General features: G+C 42.7%; 1 protein-coding gene across 7 annotated transcripts in view; it reads left to right on the top strand.

Annotated features, from left to right (window-relative positions):
- The window catches only part of TSNARE1 (t-SNARE domain containing 1), a 471,893-nt gene that overhangs the window by 11,531 nt on the left and 443,105 nt on the right, over nt 1–17,257 (top strand). For 3 of the 7 annotated variants that reach the window (XM_064703642.1, XM_064703637.1, XM_064703639.1), the window contains exon 2: nt 3,640–3,738. The exons of 2 other annotated variants lie outside the window; for them this stretch is intronic. The gene's annotated coding sequence lies outside the window, so the exon portion shown is untranslated. The remainder of the gene's footprint in view (nt 1–3,639; nt 3,739–17,257) is intronic. 2 more of the 7 variants (XM_064703638.1, XM_064703641.1) reach the window with 1 other exon arrangement.

Here is a 17,257-nt window from a genome sequence, read left to right as displayed (position 1 = left end):
CTTTGAACGAAGCATGGAAGAACCAGGTGGCTGAGACTCTGTGGGAACACATTCTGACTTTGATACAAACTTGTGTTGATCAGATCTTAGTTCACTTGTATCCTTTTACTTTAATTACGTGTTCCAACACCATGAGACTTTTAAATATCAGATTTTGAGAATGTTCTCTGCCAAAACTGCACGCTTTAAGTGCAGATCCTGTTGGCAGGCATCTCAGGAGCTGTTGACTTCCCTCTTTTGTAACCTCATCCTCTCTTGCCGAGTTTTTTTCCTCCTTAAAATTCTAACATCTTTTGATAAAATAGCCAAGCTCATGGGTGTGTAGCCCTGTGAAGATCACTGTGTCCTGCCTGCATCCCAACAGAGCCGAGTAAGAACAAGAACATCATCTTTGGAGTTTGGTTCAGGCAAATCTTGAATCTTGTTTGTGTCTGTCCTCTGGTGCATCCTGCTTTTCCCTGGCCTTAAACACAAGATGCTGGTTTAGTCTTCTCATGTTTCCTTGTGCCTTGATGAGATATTGATTCTTCCCTTCAAGGTGATGAAACTCTGCTCCTGACTTTGAAATGCTCCAAGTTTCCACCTCTCCATTATTGTTCCTTCTTGATTATTTCATTTTCAGGAATGTTCTTAATTTTCCCCGAAGCTTGTTTTTTGGTGGTGTATCAGGGAACATCACAGCTGACTGTCATGCCAGTGTTTTTGTCTTTCCAGATTGTGTTTCCTGAAATTTCCCATCAAATCTGTGTTCAACTCCTTCTGCGTTCAGTCTCCTATTTTAAGGTCTTTATTGCAGGAATTATCTTTGTAGTCTGTATTTATACAACATTTCATGTGATGCAGATGTGATTCCAAAGGGGTGCCTTTGATAATACCTTTAAAATTGTTGTCTTAGTAGTTAAAAATCTTGAGAATGCTGTCATCTTACATAAACATATTTATTTATATAGATCAGAGACAAAAATTAAGACATATTAAGACATTGTAGATGTTAATACTTAAAAATCAAATACAAATAATTAAAATATACATGTATTTTTTTTCTGGCCCTACCTTAGTTCCTTTGGTAGTTACGACACCAGCTGCTTTCTGTGGGGCAGCTGAAATGCTGAACTCTGATCTCAGCAGATAAGAAATATTTTTGTAAAGCTGTGCATTTAGACTAATTCTGTCTGCCGTAGAATGTGCTGAGGATTTGTGATCCTCAGCAAGCATTTGACAGATCTTAACTAGATCTGCTCTGTCTTGTCAATCAAAATTAAACGCCCACCTCACTCCTTCCTACTTTCTCTCTCTTCCAGCCTTTTTATTTAGGTTGGTCATTAAAATTGCTCATAACCATAGAAACGAGGAAAACCCGCCCCTTACTTTCCAGAGCCTTAGAGTGATATTCCTGTACTGACATCATGTGAGTTACATACACGATGGCTTAAAATAAAAACCCCAAAACCTGCAGGTGGGCAGAGTTGTCATTAATTCCTCCCTATAATGGAATTGTCCCAGTGGATGCCAACCAAGGATCACATCCCTCTTGCATTCCTGTATGGAGAATGCAAAAGGGACACAAAGGAGGCCCTGCTGAGGAAAAACCACCAGAAACAGATTGAATTGGAGAAGAAAACATCAGTTCGGAGGATGGCACTGGTGGGAGGATGAGATAAGGAGAAGATGGATGGGCAAGAAGTCTCATGTGCAATGTGGGGGGGTTTTGATCATTCCAGTATTGGTTTTCATCCTCCTAGGGCTGCCCTGGGTGCTCTTAGGGCATAATGATATTTCTGGGAAATTGGACCACCAAGTTTCTACACTTAAGGACCCGAATCCCCACTTGGCAGGATGGGGTGTACCATGGCTTAGCTTGTTCTGGAAAATTGCAATGACCATTGGTTTGTTGCTTGTACAGGCAGTAAAAATGCCTTAAAAATGCTTGCCCCAAGGCTATGTGAAGGTGATAAAAACTCCTATCTAGCATCCAGGAACATCCTGAGATTTCAGTGCTGGACTCTGTGTGCTGCACAAATAATTCTGTTTTCATTTGGAGCAGGACTGCCTCAGTTTGAGACAAATTTTGTCATTTATTTCTCCCCACCTTCAATTGCAATAAATCATATGTAGGAAAGTCTCCAGGATGGAGATGTGGTTTGTTCCTGAATTAGCTGGATGTAAAAGTTTCACCACTCTTAATCTGAAGGCTTGTCTCTTGGGAAGAGGAATTTTGACCTTTGGCCAGAGAAATAACAAGGAAGAAGTGTTGTGTGATGTGGCATGACAAGGTGCTGCTGAGCAACATCTTAAAATTTAAAGGTCTTCCTTATTTACCCTGTCTTTGAAAGCTGGTTCTGGGTACTGTACTTTAACTTAAAGACTCTTAATCATTATTTTTTCCCCATGTTTTGGAGGTGTTGACTTTTGAGGGTGTTGAAGTCGATTGTGTAATCAAAGAGGAGGAAAGGGTAATTGGATGGTTTTTCTAAGGGTGGAAAAACTCAAGGCTGCTGCTCTCTTTAGCCCTGATGTCATCCCAGTGATTTTACTTCACCATCCCATCATAAGGAGGGAATAGAAGGATTTCATGGTTAGTCTGGAAGGCTGTCTCCTGTGTGGTGATCCTCCTCCTGCTTAAAACAAGCCCAAAATATCAGCATTTTCATTAAAACACTTTCTTTGAGGAATAATTGCTGTAAAAAGTCTGTAATGTTTTTATTTCAGTACTTTGCCCAGTGTATAAGTGCCTTTACCTGAGTTGCCTAAGCCATTCTTTTTCTTCCTTTCTCTTTTATTTTTTATTAAAGCTTAATAAACTGCGTTGAAAGTATCTTAAGTTCCTTCTGGAGCATTAGTTTCCAAATTTGGGCAAAAAACCCTCACAAGCAGTTGTGAAAGTGTGTGTGGGAAATGCGTTTATGATGTCACTACAGTCTCCAGAGTTATCTGAGTTTCTGGATCCTTATGGATGCTGTTCCTGATGAGAGGAAATGGCCTCAAGTTGCACCAGGGGAGGTTTGGATTGGATATAAGAAAAATTTCTTCACTGAAAGCATGGTCAAGCATTGGGCAGAGTGCTGAGGAAAGTGGTGGAATCACCATCCCTGGAAATATTTAAAAGTCCAGTGCTGGGTCCACTTGGTTGTCTCAGTGATGTGGTTCTCTCTCAGCAATCCCTATATTTGCACATGCTTTCTTTTTGTAGGAAATGTAGTAAAAATATAGTAAAAACATCATAAAATCAGTTTAACTGGCTTATACTGAGCATAAACTACGACATCTCTAAACAGGGAGAAATGACAATAATGTTAAATCACAAGTTGCAGAAAATGAAAATTACTTGCTGTGTTTCACTAGGCATCCCTTAAAGTTTGCACCCTGAAATGAAAAGGAAGAAATGTTCTTTTGTTTCCTTTTTTTGGTGTGTGTGTTCCATTGTCAACATTGTGTAGGCCAAAAGCAAAGCTTGCCTAATATATGGATATGTTTAACAAATTCACAGGGTGTGAAAACTCCCAGCTGAATCTAAAGATACAGCTAAAACCTCAGTCTTGGGAATCCCTGAGCTTCAGGCTGAGGGAAACAGAGCAGATAAAAGCCTGTTTGTGCTTTTCACATCTGATTTTCTTTTTATTTTCCCTTTTATCTAAACAGGAACAATACTGCTGAGCTGGGCCTTGGGTCCATTGGGTTATTGCTGCCAAGTTCCCAACAAGTGGCTCCGCAGCACAGCAGAATAAAATTGTGGGTGAGGTAATGTTTGCTGCTTTCTTTCCTTGATAATCCTTCTCATTTCATTTTTTATTCTTTGATTTTGGTTGGTTTTCTTCACATCCTTTCATCTCACTGGAGGTGATGCTGCGTGTTGTAGGGGAGTAGGGGTGTAGGAATGCTGTGGGCTTTGCTCTTGCAGATATTCACCTCTGGATCACATTTTCTGCTCTTGCAGTGGTTTCTTTGTTTTAACTGGTTACCACTGGGTGATCTCCATCCAAATTTTCCCTCTGACCTTTGATCTTGGCTGTACATTAAGCTCTGGGATGTCCCCCTGCTCATGGAATATTGACTTTGAGCTGGGCTTTCTGGCCAAAGCCAGAGTTGCTGGGTGTTCTCTGCTAGGAACAGATGGTCAGTGAAAGTTCCATTTTTCAAGGTGCAGCAGACTGTGTCTGTAAAGCCTATGGAGTTCTTTAACAGCAATAACAGTTTTCTTAAACTGCATCTGGTTTTCCCACCTGGAATATCGCTAACGGTAATTTGTATCATGGCTGGAATGGTTGTTTCATGGGCTCCAGCTTAATAGGAGGAAATAAGTATTTTCTTGGGTATTTTTGGTTTAGTGTCTGTTTTTCCTTGTTAGGATGTTATAACAGAATTAGTAAAATGAGTGGATTCTGATATATCTAAAATGGTGTATCTAAAATGATTCTGATATATCTAAAATGGGTATATTTATCTGAATTGATTGGTTATCTTGCATGAAGAAACTAAGATACTGAAGAAATTTGAAACAAATCCTAAAAACGGTTTTCTAAATTTTTAAAATATTTTTCATTTCTCTACTCCTGTTTTCCATAGCCCTTGGATCGTTGGCTTGTTCCAGCCCCAATTCATACACAGAGCTGAAGAGATTTTGTAACATTCAGTAAATAATATGCATAAATTGTGCCTATTAGCGTTCTGAGTAATTACCAACAACAGAGTAAATTCGAGGTTAATGAGATTAACGGGGCAGAGGAAGGAAAGCTCTGAGTGCCCCTCCCGGTGGCCCCGGAGCCCAGGGTGGCCCCGTTTCTGTTGACAAGCCCAGCATGGCTGGAGCTGCAGCAGTGATTTTGCTGCTGTTCCCCAAACAGAGCCTAATGAGTTCCTACTGCTGGCATTCTGCTTTAAATGCTGGATAATGTTATTAAATCCCACTCCTTGTGAGGGTTGTTTTTAATAGTTGTGTTTAATAGTTTTGGTTTTTCCCCCATTTGCTCTGGTTCTGGGGATCAGTAATAAGGTGCCTGGTTAGCCCTCATTCTCTGACATCTTCTCCCAGACATCTGGTACCCTCCTGGATGTCTCCTCAAAGCCACCAAGAGGAATTGACCAGTCTTTTCATGTTACTGTCAGAATATTGTACTCAGAAGTACTTTGAGATTAACCCTTGTTTTCTTATCCTAAGATCCATCCTGGCTTGATTTCATTTGTCCTGTGCCTTTTTCCCTCTAAGAGCACTTCATTACATGCTCTCCAGTAAGTCTAGCAGGGACAGAAAGTCCAATTTCCTAGCAAAACATTTTTATTTTTCTACTCTAGTATCCCTCAAGCCCTCTCTCTTTTCCAGGTTAGTGGGTTTTCTGCTCTCTGTCCATCATCTTCCAGCATCCTCTGGCAGTCTTCAATGTTTTATCAATGTCACTATCTCAGAATTGTTTATTTGAGTTTTCTCCACCCAAAACTGCATCTGCGTGGTTCCCTCGAAGCTCTGGGCACCGACTCCCCTTGCTGGTCACGTCACAAACTGCAACCTATTTTTTTTTTTCTGTTTTAAATGAAAATGCCTTACCCAGAGACCTATTTCGTTTACTCAAGATAAATGTTGTACTTATGACTCTGGTTTTTCTTGTTCCGGCAGTTCTGATTAAACCATGAACTTTCCATGTAAACAATTCAGGTAGAATAGGTGCGCTGCACATTGCCTAAATGAATTATTCACCTCTTAGCTTTTGTTTTCATTTCTTGGTTATTCGTTCCTCTTTTTCGTGTGGGCTTATTTTTTAGATTTATTTTATTATTGCAAGTTGTTCTCCTGTTTCAATTGTGTAGTGCAGTGATTTCTCTCTCCTCTCAGTTCTTTCATGTTTTGTTGTGAAGTTGACTGGTTAAGGGATCAGGAGCACACGTCGTGTTCTCCTCTACCCTTCCAGTTGTAGGGAATAATGAGGAAGAACCAGGAAGATCCAGCAGATCAATACCAGGCCCTGAGCCTGGTGTCACTAGCAGATTTTTGGGTTTTCTTATGGGATGCTGTGTGAGTGAGGCCCTTTGTTCTGCTGTCTCAGTGCAGGTAGCTGCTGCAGGGATCTCCTCAGGGAAGGAGATCCCTGCAGCAGCAAAGGCACCAGGGTTATTGATGTGTTTGAAACCATGAGAATGGCCATGTAGGAATTAGGGCTCCTTCCCCAAAAAGAGATATGGGAACAATAGCCCAGCTGAAGTGCATCTGCACCACAGCATGGGCAACAAACAGGAGGAGCTGGAAGCCCCTGTGCAGATGGAAAAATATGGCAAAATTGCCATGAGAGAAACATGATGGGATGAGTCCCACCGCTGGAGAGAGGGAGCAGAACGAAGCCCCCATAATCCAAGGGGAAATGGTCAGGGACCTGCTGTGCCACTTAGGCCACCACAAATCCCTGGGGCCACATAGAGTCACAGAATCATAGAATAGCTTGGATTGGAAGGAATACTAAAGATCATCCAGTTCCAGCCCTCCTGCCATGAGCAGTTGCAAAAAGCAGGGACATTTCCCACTGTCCCAGGTTGCTCCAAGCCCCATCCTGGCCTTGAACACTTCCAGGGATGGGGCATCCACAGCTTCTCTGGTCACCCTGTGCCAATGTTTCTCCACCCTCAGTATAAAATATTTCTTCCTTAGAACCTATGATGGTGGGGTTTTGATGGTAACAGTTCCTCCCTTGCCCTGTGCAGACATGATAAAGGGCATTTTGAGGGAGAGTAAAGTAGATCTTGAGGTTTTTTTGGTGGGGTGATCTCACTCCCTTTTCCCCTGCTCCCCATTGGTAACTGGGGGAGCAGTTGATCTGAGTGTTGTCTCTCCATGCCAAGGCCATGATTCCCATTGCTGGTCAGCCTGTGGGGAAATCCTGCTGGTGCTTCCAGATGTTGCAATGCAGCTGGACAGAGAGGTTGCTGAGCTCCAGGACAGCAATAAGTAAAGAAACATGTTAAATCATAACGTCTTAAATGGCCATAGTTTCATTGGGATATTTCTGCAAATAGAAATGTGATGGAAACAGCAAATGTGTGTGTGTGAGTGCAAGGGAGGGACTTGCACATATTTCTGTGTGAGAGCAGGGGAAACGACTCAGCTTGCTGCAGCTTGTTGCTAATATTTGTGTCTGAGTGCTTAAAATTTCACAAGAGATATTAAGACTTGAGAAATGTGTTTTGCTGCCTTGTAAGTGTATGATTAAACCTTCATCATTTTCTTCCTTTTCACTGTGGGAATCTTTAAGTCGTTATGCTTGTTTTCTTCAGGCATCATACTGAAAGCAAAGAGTGGCGTTGTTATTTATTTATTTTTTGGAACGTGCTCCTCTCTGCCTGTTTTATGCAAAAGCACTTTAATTGATCTTTCAGACAGTCAAGAAGAGGACAAAGAAGAAAATATTTAATGCAGCATATAATTCTTTCTGGTTTTGCCTCAAAATAAAAAGCCACTTTGCAAGGATTTATGTATCTAAACACGTTTTATGTAGATGGAACAGCTACATTTTATCTGCCTACTGCAGGAGGTTGATGCAAAGAAATGCCTTGATCAAGGGTTTGAACTGGTTCTGGGTAACTCCGAACTGTTCCAGTGGTGAGCACATTGCCAGTTTCTTGCCACCTTGATTACAATTGTTGTATCTTTCTATATTTGTGATTTCCTTGACTATTTTAATTTAATCTTCTTGAACGTTAAAAATGAAAATGATGCAGGTCCTTTCCTTGCTGTGCTGTACTGAAGCACAGTAACATCCCATTCAACCAGGAGTCCCTCCTATGTATTTTGCAGCTCCAGGATGCTTTGGATGAGGTGAGAGGACTGTGGCTTCTCTTTAATTCTCCTGCTGCATCCAGAGCTTAGTCAAGCCTGGCACTTGAGCACAGATTGCCTGAACTGCAAAGCATCACCTCAGTGTCAGCACCTCCCTTCTGTCTGTTTTAGGTGAAACAACTGCAGGGATTCGATGCTGTTGTTTGCTTCCCTTCAAGGTTTGAAGGCTGAACATCTTCCATGCTGGTGGAGTCAGGAGTATTTATGGGCTGGAATCACCTTGCTTTGGCTCTGTTGTAGTCAAAGGTCAAATTAAACAGTGTGTGTCAGGTTCTGTTCCGTGTTTGTGATTTGTTGTGGCTGAGATGTGGAATGCATACACGAGTTAATGCACACTTCTGTGGTTTGCTCCTTCAATACTAAAGATTTCTGGGCATATCTGGACATGGCCTGCAAGAGTCAACTGAGAGACTGCCTGAAAGCTCTCCCTGAAATAGTGAGCTTTGGAAAGCCCTCTGTAGCCTGGGAAGACTGAAATGTGGGCCATGGGGTTGTTGTCACCTTCGTGTGCTGGAGATTTTGTCAATTTAAATGAGTTAAAATACTTGGAAGAGATTCATCTTTTTAGAAGTTGTGTCAATGCCTTGAATGTCTCGAGTAAGTGAAAATCCCTTATTGAAATGGCTTTTTGATAGTTTGGAGGTTTTCAGCTTCATTCATTTGAAATATGCCTTGTGCCATGACTTAAGAGGACATTTTCAATATATTTTTGGGTTTCTTTTATTAAATATTAAGCTTGAGAAAGAACAGCCCCTGTCAGCCACCCTCCCCCCCAAAAGAAGGATGAGTAAAAGCAGGAAATAAACTAGAGGAGCTTGTCATTAAACCTAAATCCACTTACAAACATCTAGTAAATAGGCATCTTTAGAGGCTCGTTCTGTACTTTTATTGCAAGGATGGTGTTATACTGCTGTATATATCAGAGAACTGGGTAACAGCACGTCCTCTGTCCTCAACAACTGCTTAGAGCTGTAGGTTTTTGTGCTCAAGCCGATGAATATTTTAGCTTGATGTCTCCAAGGGTAAAATGAAGGAGTAGCTGCTCTGAGGGATTAATACAGAGTGAATTAGATGTTTGGAAAAGGCATTAAAAGTTGCAGTGGCTGTGTTGAATCCCAGCATTGGAAATGTGAGGTGAGATGCTGGGGTGCATCCCCCTGCTGCAGAGGGACATCCATCTGGATTGCAGGATGAAAACATCTGTTTTTTTGTTAGTTGGTGCTTAGATGACATGAAAAAATGGGGAAAAAAAGCTTACTCCCCACTCCCTCTCCTCTTTCTCAGTATCAATCACAAAAATAGTTGTAAGAAACCTAGGGGATGTTGCTTCTCTTTTCCCTCACAGCTTCAGCCAGCACCACAGGCAAAATGCTTGTGGGTACCACAAGGATGATGTTTCTTGACCCCAGAAGCTGCATCCCGACTTTTTCTCCCTATCAGCTACAAGGCAGGAATATACAGCCCAGTGGGCAAGGAGATGCCCAAGGAATAGCTCACAATAGTGGGTGGTGGTGTCCTCTGAATGTCCTGCTCCTACAGCATCACTGGGATGGGAGCCAGGCACCATCTTTGACACAGGTAAGCACTAACTGGGGGTATTGAGACCTCTTTTCCCACTGCCAGGGTTATTCTGGAGCCCCAGCAATGCCTGGAGCAGCCCAGCCCTTGTTCTGCTGTTGGGCTTGGGGCTGGTTATTTTGCCACGTTCTCAGAAATCGCTGTCAACCCAGCTCGCTTTTTTTAGAAATGTGCTTTCATCATTTGTGATCCGAAAGGCTCTCCTGCAATGGAGGAGGTTTGGGCTGTTATTTTTAACTGAATGTTTCATTGATCTCATTTACAGCACTCGCTGCTGGTCCCTGTGTTGGCAAGAGAGCAGAGAGGCAGCCGTGGTGTGGGGCAGGGAGGGAGTGCTGTGGGAAGGTTGTGAGTTCCCTCCCTTGTCAGAGCTAATTCATCACAGAGCTGCAGCCTAAAGATGACTTTTTGCATAATTTTAGGCCAGTAAAAGTCAGGGCTCCACTCTCTTGTAAGTGAATTTATGGAGTTCAGCTCTGTCCAACATTTTGGTCTTGGTGTCATTAAGACAACACCAGAGTCTGATGCATTCCAAAGAAAACCCTACCAAGAATAATTTTAAAAAATGCTTAGATTTTGGATCAACAAGATGCAATTTCAACTCTTATGAAGCAGCTTGTGCTTTCTCTTGGGTTAAATTAATCCTGCTGCATTCTCAGCTGAAGAGTTTGAGTTTCAGCAACTGGGACATGGTGGGACCTTGGCTGATGTGGTAGGATGGAGGGTGGTTTCTTCTAGGCAGTGTCATTCTCTCCTGGAGAAATGGAGGCTCGGGGGGACATTATCACTCTCTACAACTACCTGGAAAGAGATTGTAGTGAGGTGGGTATCAGTCTCATCTCCCAGGTGACAAGTGACAGGATGAGAGTAAATGGCCTAAAGTTTAGGGAAGGTTTAGATAGGATTTTAGGAAAAGCTTCTTCACTGCTAGGGTTGTTAAGCATTAGCAAAGGTTGCTCAGGGAAGTGGTAGAGTCACCATTCCTGGAAGTGTTCAAAAAAGGTGGATATAGCACTTGAGGATGTGTTTTAGTGGTGAACATGTTGGTGGTGCTGGGTTAATGGTTGGACTCGACGATCTTGGAGGTCTTTTTCAACCTTAATGATTTTCTGGTTGTCTGTGATGTGGAGAGCAAAGCCTTCAGGGAGTGTAAATGGGAGCTGGGAGCACCTGAAACCTTCAGTGACAGGTTTGAGTGTTCAGCTCAGTCCTAACCAAGTGTGTAAATAAAGCTGAAAGCCTCAGGAGTGGGTGATTTTTCTACTTGATGAGCCAGAAAATTAAATACAAACAGAATATCTGGGGCCTGGGCCTAAAAGTAAGAGCAGATGAGCACTACTGGATTGTTTACATAAATATTTTTTTGCTTTTTTGATAGTTTGAAGTCTCTCACTTCCTTTAAGGCTTTCTTCTGTTGGTGTCTTTCTGCCTCTTCCGCTGAAGTAGGTTGGTTGAGTTAATCACATCAGAGGGAAAAAATACAGTTCACTGATTTTCTCCTCCACCCAACCATCAATGTGTGTATTCACCAAGCACGTAAGGACTTAATATCTCAGTGTCCTCAAGGAAAACTCAGGCAAATTCATTGACTATCTATTTTTTTGGTATCACACAGTCAATCAGTTAAGATGTGTCCAGGTCTAGATTATCCATGTGGGTTGTTTGCTGCCTCTCTGGGTGCTTTGGAGAACAAATTGAGGCATGGATGGATCCTGAAGCTGAGGAGGAGGAGGATCCATGGGTACAGGGAGAGTGTGGAGAGGTTGTGAGAGAAGCATAATGATAATATGGAGTGGGAGAACAGGGGTTGTCATGGCAGGAAGCTTTTTGTAGGGGACATAGGTGGGGATTCACTGTTGATTTCTGCAGTCCTCAGTTTATGCACAAAAGGGATGTGTGGGTTTATCACTGCTAAGCCTTGTATTGACCAAAAAAAGAGTAGAAGGGATATCTTCTTTTTCAGTATGTTCTGAAACATTTAGGACATTGTCCATAATCTTCCTGATGCAAAATAACTGAATTATTTAACATTCCATATATTTGGTGTATGCGTTCTCCTCCCCTAGAACTGATGAGTATGTCAAGGAACTTGATTGTGAAAACTAGCACCTCTGTGAGGTCAGGGTGGCTGCCTGTGTTTTAGAGATCCTCAGGTGTTTCAAGGCAAGTGTGTTCATGTGGATAGTCCAAATTTAGAAAGGAAAGTAGGGTGAGATTCAGCCTGTCCTGCTACGTTGAGCTTCTTCATATATTTACAGAATCACAGAATCTTCAGGGTTGGAAGGGACCTCTGGAGTTCTTCCAATCCAACCCCCTGCCAAGGCAAGGTGATGCAGGAACACTTCCAGGTGGGTTTGGAATGTCTCCAGAGAGGGAGAATCCATGCCCTCCCTGGGCTGCTGTTCCACCCTCTGTGAAAAGAAGTTCTTCCTTGGGTTGAGTTGGAACTTGCTGTGTTTTAGTTTATGGCCATTGACCTTGTCCTGTTGCTGAGCACCATAAAAAGAGCCTGGCACCATCCTCTTGACTCCTTGAGATATTTGTGTGGATTGATGAGATCCCCTCTCAGTCTTCTCCAGACTAACCAGGCCTGGCTCCCACAGTGTCTCCTCACAAGAAAGACCTTTCTCCCAGCTGGACTTTGAACCATGGAGAATCCACTGAAGCCAGTGTGTATCAGATGTCTGCTGGTGACATAGAACCATGGAATCATGGAATGGTTTGGGGTTGGAATGGGATGGTCTTTGACATCCCTTTCAACCCACAGCCATAGACAGGGAACCTTCCACTAGACCAGGCTACAGGCAGTACAGACTTCCATCGTGTTCTTCCAAAAAAACAGCTTAAAGAGCCTCTCCTTTACTTGAGAAGCTGTGTTTTCATCAGGTGATAGTGTTCAGGAGGGAAGAAGTGAACTCTTTACGTTGCTTATCTCCTGTATCTCAGTGCTTATCTCCTGAAGCAGTCACAAAAAGGCTGAAAGCTGAAGTGTAGCCAGCTCAGGGCAGCAATCCCCTGCACTCTGCTGCAGGGAGATCCTGGCTCCCCAGACTTCTGCACCAACAGGAATGAGCCATCTGGGAGGCAGGAGATGACTCCAGACTGTTCTGCTGGTATGGATGACTTTGCCAAGGAGGAGGTTCCTGTCACACTGGGTGCTACTATTGATGGCACTGATGCAGATCTTGTCTGCTCCATCATGAGCACTGGAGATGAGCTCACTCCTCTGCCTGGAGTGATGGAGGCTCTTTGCACACCCAGACTTTCTCTCTGTTTGCTCTTTTCCCTGAGTGGCCAAATAAGCACATTTTTTCCCCTTGAAATGTTGTTTGTAAACTTTTCTCCTATCTTCTGCTGCCTTCAATTTACTAATGACCTTTCCTGCAGCCTGAATGCAGTGCTCCTGGTACTGTGAGCAATGTAAACTGTCTTAAATTATACCCCTTGTCCTCCATCCATCTCAGTTTGGTTTTGCAGGGAGATCGTGTGTTATCACTTGGAGTTTGCTTTCAGAATTGAGGATGGTGATAAATAAATGCTGCTGGTAGCAACGGGAGAACGTGGAGTGCTTTAACCAGCTCAATATGTGGAAAAGAAAGAAGAATGGCTTTTTAATTTTTTTTTTTTTCTTCATGCATGACTTGTATAGAGCCCTGTATCTTCTTCAACTTAGGTTTTCTAGGGTTATAGGCAAAGATGCTCCTGTCAGCTGATTTTCCTGCCTCACATCTGGAAATGCCAATTAGGGTCACTGCAGTAAAGGCAGCTGCACTAATGCCAACTCTGCTATCTGTGCCTTCCTTTGCATGCTTCCTCTGCACCTGGAATTGTTTCCCTCTCCATGAAATAACTTTTGATTGGACACCTACAGGTGTGTTGCTGTATTTTCCTTGGTAATCTCTGACACTCCCCTGATTTTTACACGGCAGTTTAGCAGAAGGGCTGTTGAGATCCAGCTGTGTTGGCATTCATCAGTTTTGCTCTGACTTGACTGCAAACAAGACCCTATGCTTTGTTTGCAGTCAAGATGGTGAAAAATCCTTAAAATAGAAAGGCAAATTCATGCAATGAATGATACAGATTTAATTTTTGGATTAAAGTGACTAAAATCAGGCCACTGTTTAACTGAAGGACACTTTTCTGTTAATTATGGTCCAAATTTCTTCAACAATGGCAGACTAATCTGGCGGATCCATTGGTTGGAGCACAACAGATTTATATTGGAAGCAAACTGTAGCATTTGCTGGCTGGGCACAGGATACTTGGGAAGCAAGAACTGAGTCTTTTGGCCTCTGGTTGTGGGATACCTGCTTTTTATGGGGGTTTTGGGATACAGTACATTGATATTCTGCTGCTTGTCAGAGTATGTATATAAAAATTATGGAATCACAGAATGGCTTGGGTTGGAAGGGACCTTAAAAATCATCCAGTTCCAACCCCCTGCCATGGGTAGGGACACCTTCCACTAGACCAGATTGCTTCATGCCCTCTCTATCCTGGCCTTGAGCACTCCCAGGGTTGGGACAGCCACAGCTTCTCTGGGCAGCCTGTGCCAGGGCCTTACCACCCTCATAGTTAAGAATTTTTCCTTCCTGATATCTAATCTAAACCTGCTCTGTTTAAGTTTGAAGCCATTCCTCTTTGTCCTCTCCAGCTCTCTTGGAGACCCCCCTCCATCTACTGAAAGGCCCCAGTTTTGGTCACCCTGAAGCATTTGCTTTTCCAGGCTGAACAATCCAGATCCTCTCAGTGTTTCCTGACAGGACAGGTGTTCCATCCCTCCTCATGGCCCAGTTCAGAATTATAGAATCATTTTGGTTGGAAAGGACCTTTTAGATGATCGAGTACAACCCTTAACATTGTGCTGTGAAATGAAAGTGACTGGAGAACTGGAGCATTAGTGGCTGACTCCATTGCTTTTAGTTACAACACCAAGACTGGCATTGCTGTTGATGGAGACACCAGCCAGGATGTCACAAAAGAAATGGCTAAAGCACGATGCTGAGAAGGAACATCTCCATCTGCTCTCCATGCTCCATCTGCTGAAGAGCAAGTAGAAGGCCCCTCATTTTCCACAGAAGTTCCTTTCACCTCCTGGCACTTCATCTACCACTTGCTGTGTCTACTTGCCCCTCCACCTCAGAAGAAACCATAAACCTGGTTGGTTTCCCACTTGTTTACACACAGATAATCCACTCACTGGGTATTTGCTGCAAGTGTTGTGCTTTGGTCTATTTCTCCACCCTGGTGTTTAATTATCTTTCTTTCCTTGAGTCATAGAATCTCAGAATGATTTGGGTTTGAAGGGGCCTTAAAGATCAAACTCCTGCCATGGGTATGGACAGCTTCCACTATCCCAGGTTGCTTCAAGCCCCATCCAATCTGGCCTTGGACACTTCCAGAGGCATCCACAGCTTCTCTGGGAAATCTGCCAGGGCCTCACCATCCTCACAGGGAGGAATTTATTCCTAATAATGAATCTAAACCCACTCTCCTTCAATTTAATTAATTTCCCCTGTGTCCTATCACTTCATGCCCCTGTGAAAAGTCCCTCTCCACCCTCTCTGTAGGCCCCTTTTAGGTGTTGAGAAAGGCTCTAACGTCTCCAGGAGCCTTCTCTTCTCCAGACTGATCAGCCCCAACTGTCTCAGTCTGTCTTCACAGGAAAAGTATGCTTAAAATTTCCCTTGATTTTCAGGCTGATAGTTATGATTCAGGATTTTTAAAATTTGTTTTTCTTTTTTCTCTGATTTATTTAAGCTTTCCAACAGCTTCAAGTTACAGCAGCAGCTGAAAAGGCAGGAAATGGGACCAGTAAAAGGGAAGTTCAGCACAGACCTTTGGTGATTCTTGTATCTCTGTCATTCTTTGTGATGATCATCACCATGTTGCTGGGAAAGGGTGAAAAAGTGGCATCTGTCACTGCACAGCCATGGGGCCATTTTGTTTAAACATATCAGAAAATTACAGGATGAGTGTCTGGAGGCAATGCCATGGGAACAAGTAGTAAAGACTTCTCTCTCAGCTCAAGAAGATCTCTTTCCTGGAGGGCAGTGTCGAGAAATGCATCTCCTGTGACTTCTGCATCCCTTGTGACACAGCATCTCTCTTGACTTTTGGTAGCCTATTTGTAGAAGTATTCAGAGAACATATTCTCCTACATATTCTCCCATCTGTCTTTTTCCCAAACTCACTGGCCTTGGTGGATGCTTAAGAATAGATGTGCTTTCTGCGTTATGTTGAGAAGGCAGTTAAGAATTTATTTTTTGACCTTTCTGTGTTTAGATGATAATATTTTTAGTATCTTCTATGATGGCTGCTTCTGAGTTTATTTGGACTCTCTTTTACCATTTAAATGCAGAGGAGAAAACTTGATCAGTGTCTTAATCCAAAAGATATTTTGGGTTGTTCTGCCACCTGGGCCAGGCTGTGCAAGAACCCTTTTCATGGCTCTGAATTGTTTTTTTACATTGTTCATAAAACTCTTTTTTTGGGAATGGATGAACTCTGCCTGTAGCATTTACCAGTTCTCAAGAATGTGCAGTTGCTTGGCTGTACAGACCCTGAATAAACATGCAAAAAAAGGGAGCCCAAAATATAATCCTGCCATCAAAAAAGTGTGAAATGGGAAGGAAGGAATTGTTTCTCCATGTAAACTTTCTTTTTTTTATTTTTTAATTGGCTTCCTCACCACATCAATGTCTTTTTCTTCTGTTTCCCACTTACCTCATCTTAAGCTTGCAAGCAGATGACTCTGGATGGTCTTTTCTAAAGAAAAGGGATAATACAGGCGAGAAACTCTCAAAGGATCTTAAGATTGTGAGATATGGAAAAAGCTTTCTGTAAAATGACATCTGTTGGGGATGTGATGTATCTCTTGAATTCAGTGTAATTAGACCCTGCTCAGCTGTGTAACTTTTGACATGGATTGGCATCTGCTTCTCTGAAGGCTTAATGGTGCCTTTAATTATAAGTAGTCTAGGAATTGCCTAGAGAGCCACAGGCTTCATTTAGCTCAAGAATCTCTCTTTTGGATGGTGATCAGGAAAAACATGCTGAAAAGAAGAGCAAGCAGTGTCCTTATATGCAAATGTGGTGATGAATCCTCCCTGGGTTTCTCCTGATGGTAAATCATTAAGGCTTGGCTTCAGCATTTCATGTTGCAACTTAGTTATGACAACTTTGGCTGGTCTCATTATGTGCTTCCCTGTGCCTTTGGATCCTGGAGTTCTTGGCCTCTAAAACCTGTGCTGTATGTCAATTATTCAAAAAATTCTCTTATCTCTCGAGTATTTCCAGACTTCTTTTTTTTCTTGAGGGAGATTTCCTGAGTGGTTTTTTTTTTCTACTAGATTGTAGGAAGCTGAGAAATTCTTCTCTAAACTGTTCCTTGTTGAAGCTTTTTCTGCTGTGTTTGGTGCAGTTTCCAAATCAAACTCACTCCTTCAGTGTGTCTCCTTTCTTCTCCCCAGTCTCCATGGGGCAAGAAGCATTTCAGCTCTTCACCTCTCAACATTTTCTGAGTGGCTGCTTCTCTATTAAAAAGATTAAGAATCAAATTAAACGGCACCACCAATTTTACCTTACAATTTTCATAGAATTCTACAGTGATTTGGGTTGGAAGGCACCTAAGGATCACCTATTTCCAAAGCCCCTGCACCTTCCAGATTGCTCCAAGCCCCATCCAACCTGGCCTTGGACACTTCCAGGGATGGGGCAGCCACAGCTTCCCTGGGCAACCTGTGCCAGGGCCTCACCACTCTGGTGGTGAATTTTATGTGGTAGTCATCCACAATAATTCTATTTTTCCTTCAAATAATTTTGATATTATTCTGTCTCCTTTCCTATGCATCCCATTGCTCA

The sequence above is a fragment of the Zonotrichia leucophrys genome, chromosome 2 (genome assembly GCF_028769735.1).
Source record: "Zonotrichia leucophrys gambelii isolate GWCS_2022_RI chromosome 2, RI_Zleu_2.0, whole genome shotgun sequence".
NCBI lineage: Eukaryota > Metazoa > Chordata > Aves > Passeriformes > Passerellidae > Zonotrichia > Zonotrichia leucophrys.
This window is presented reverse-complemented; position numbering and strand designations above follow the sequence as displayed.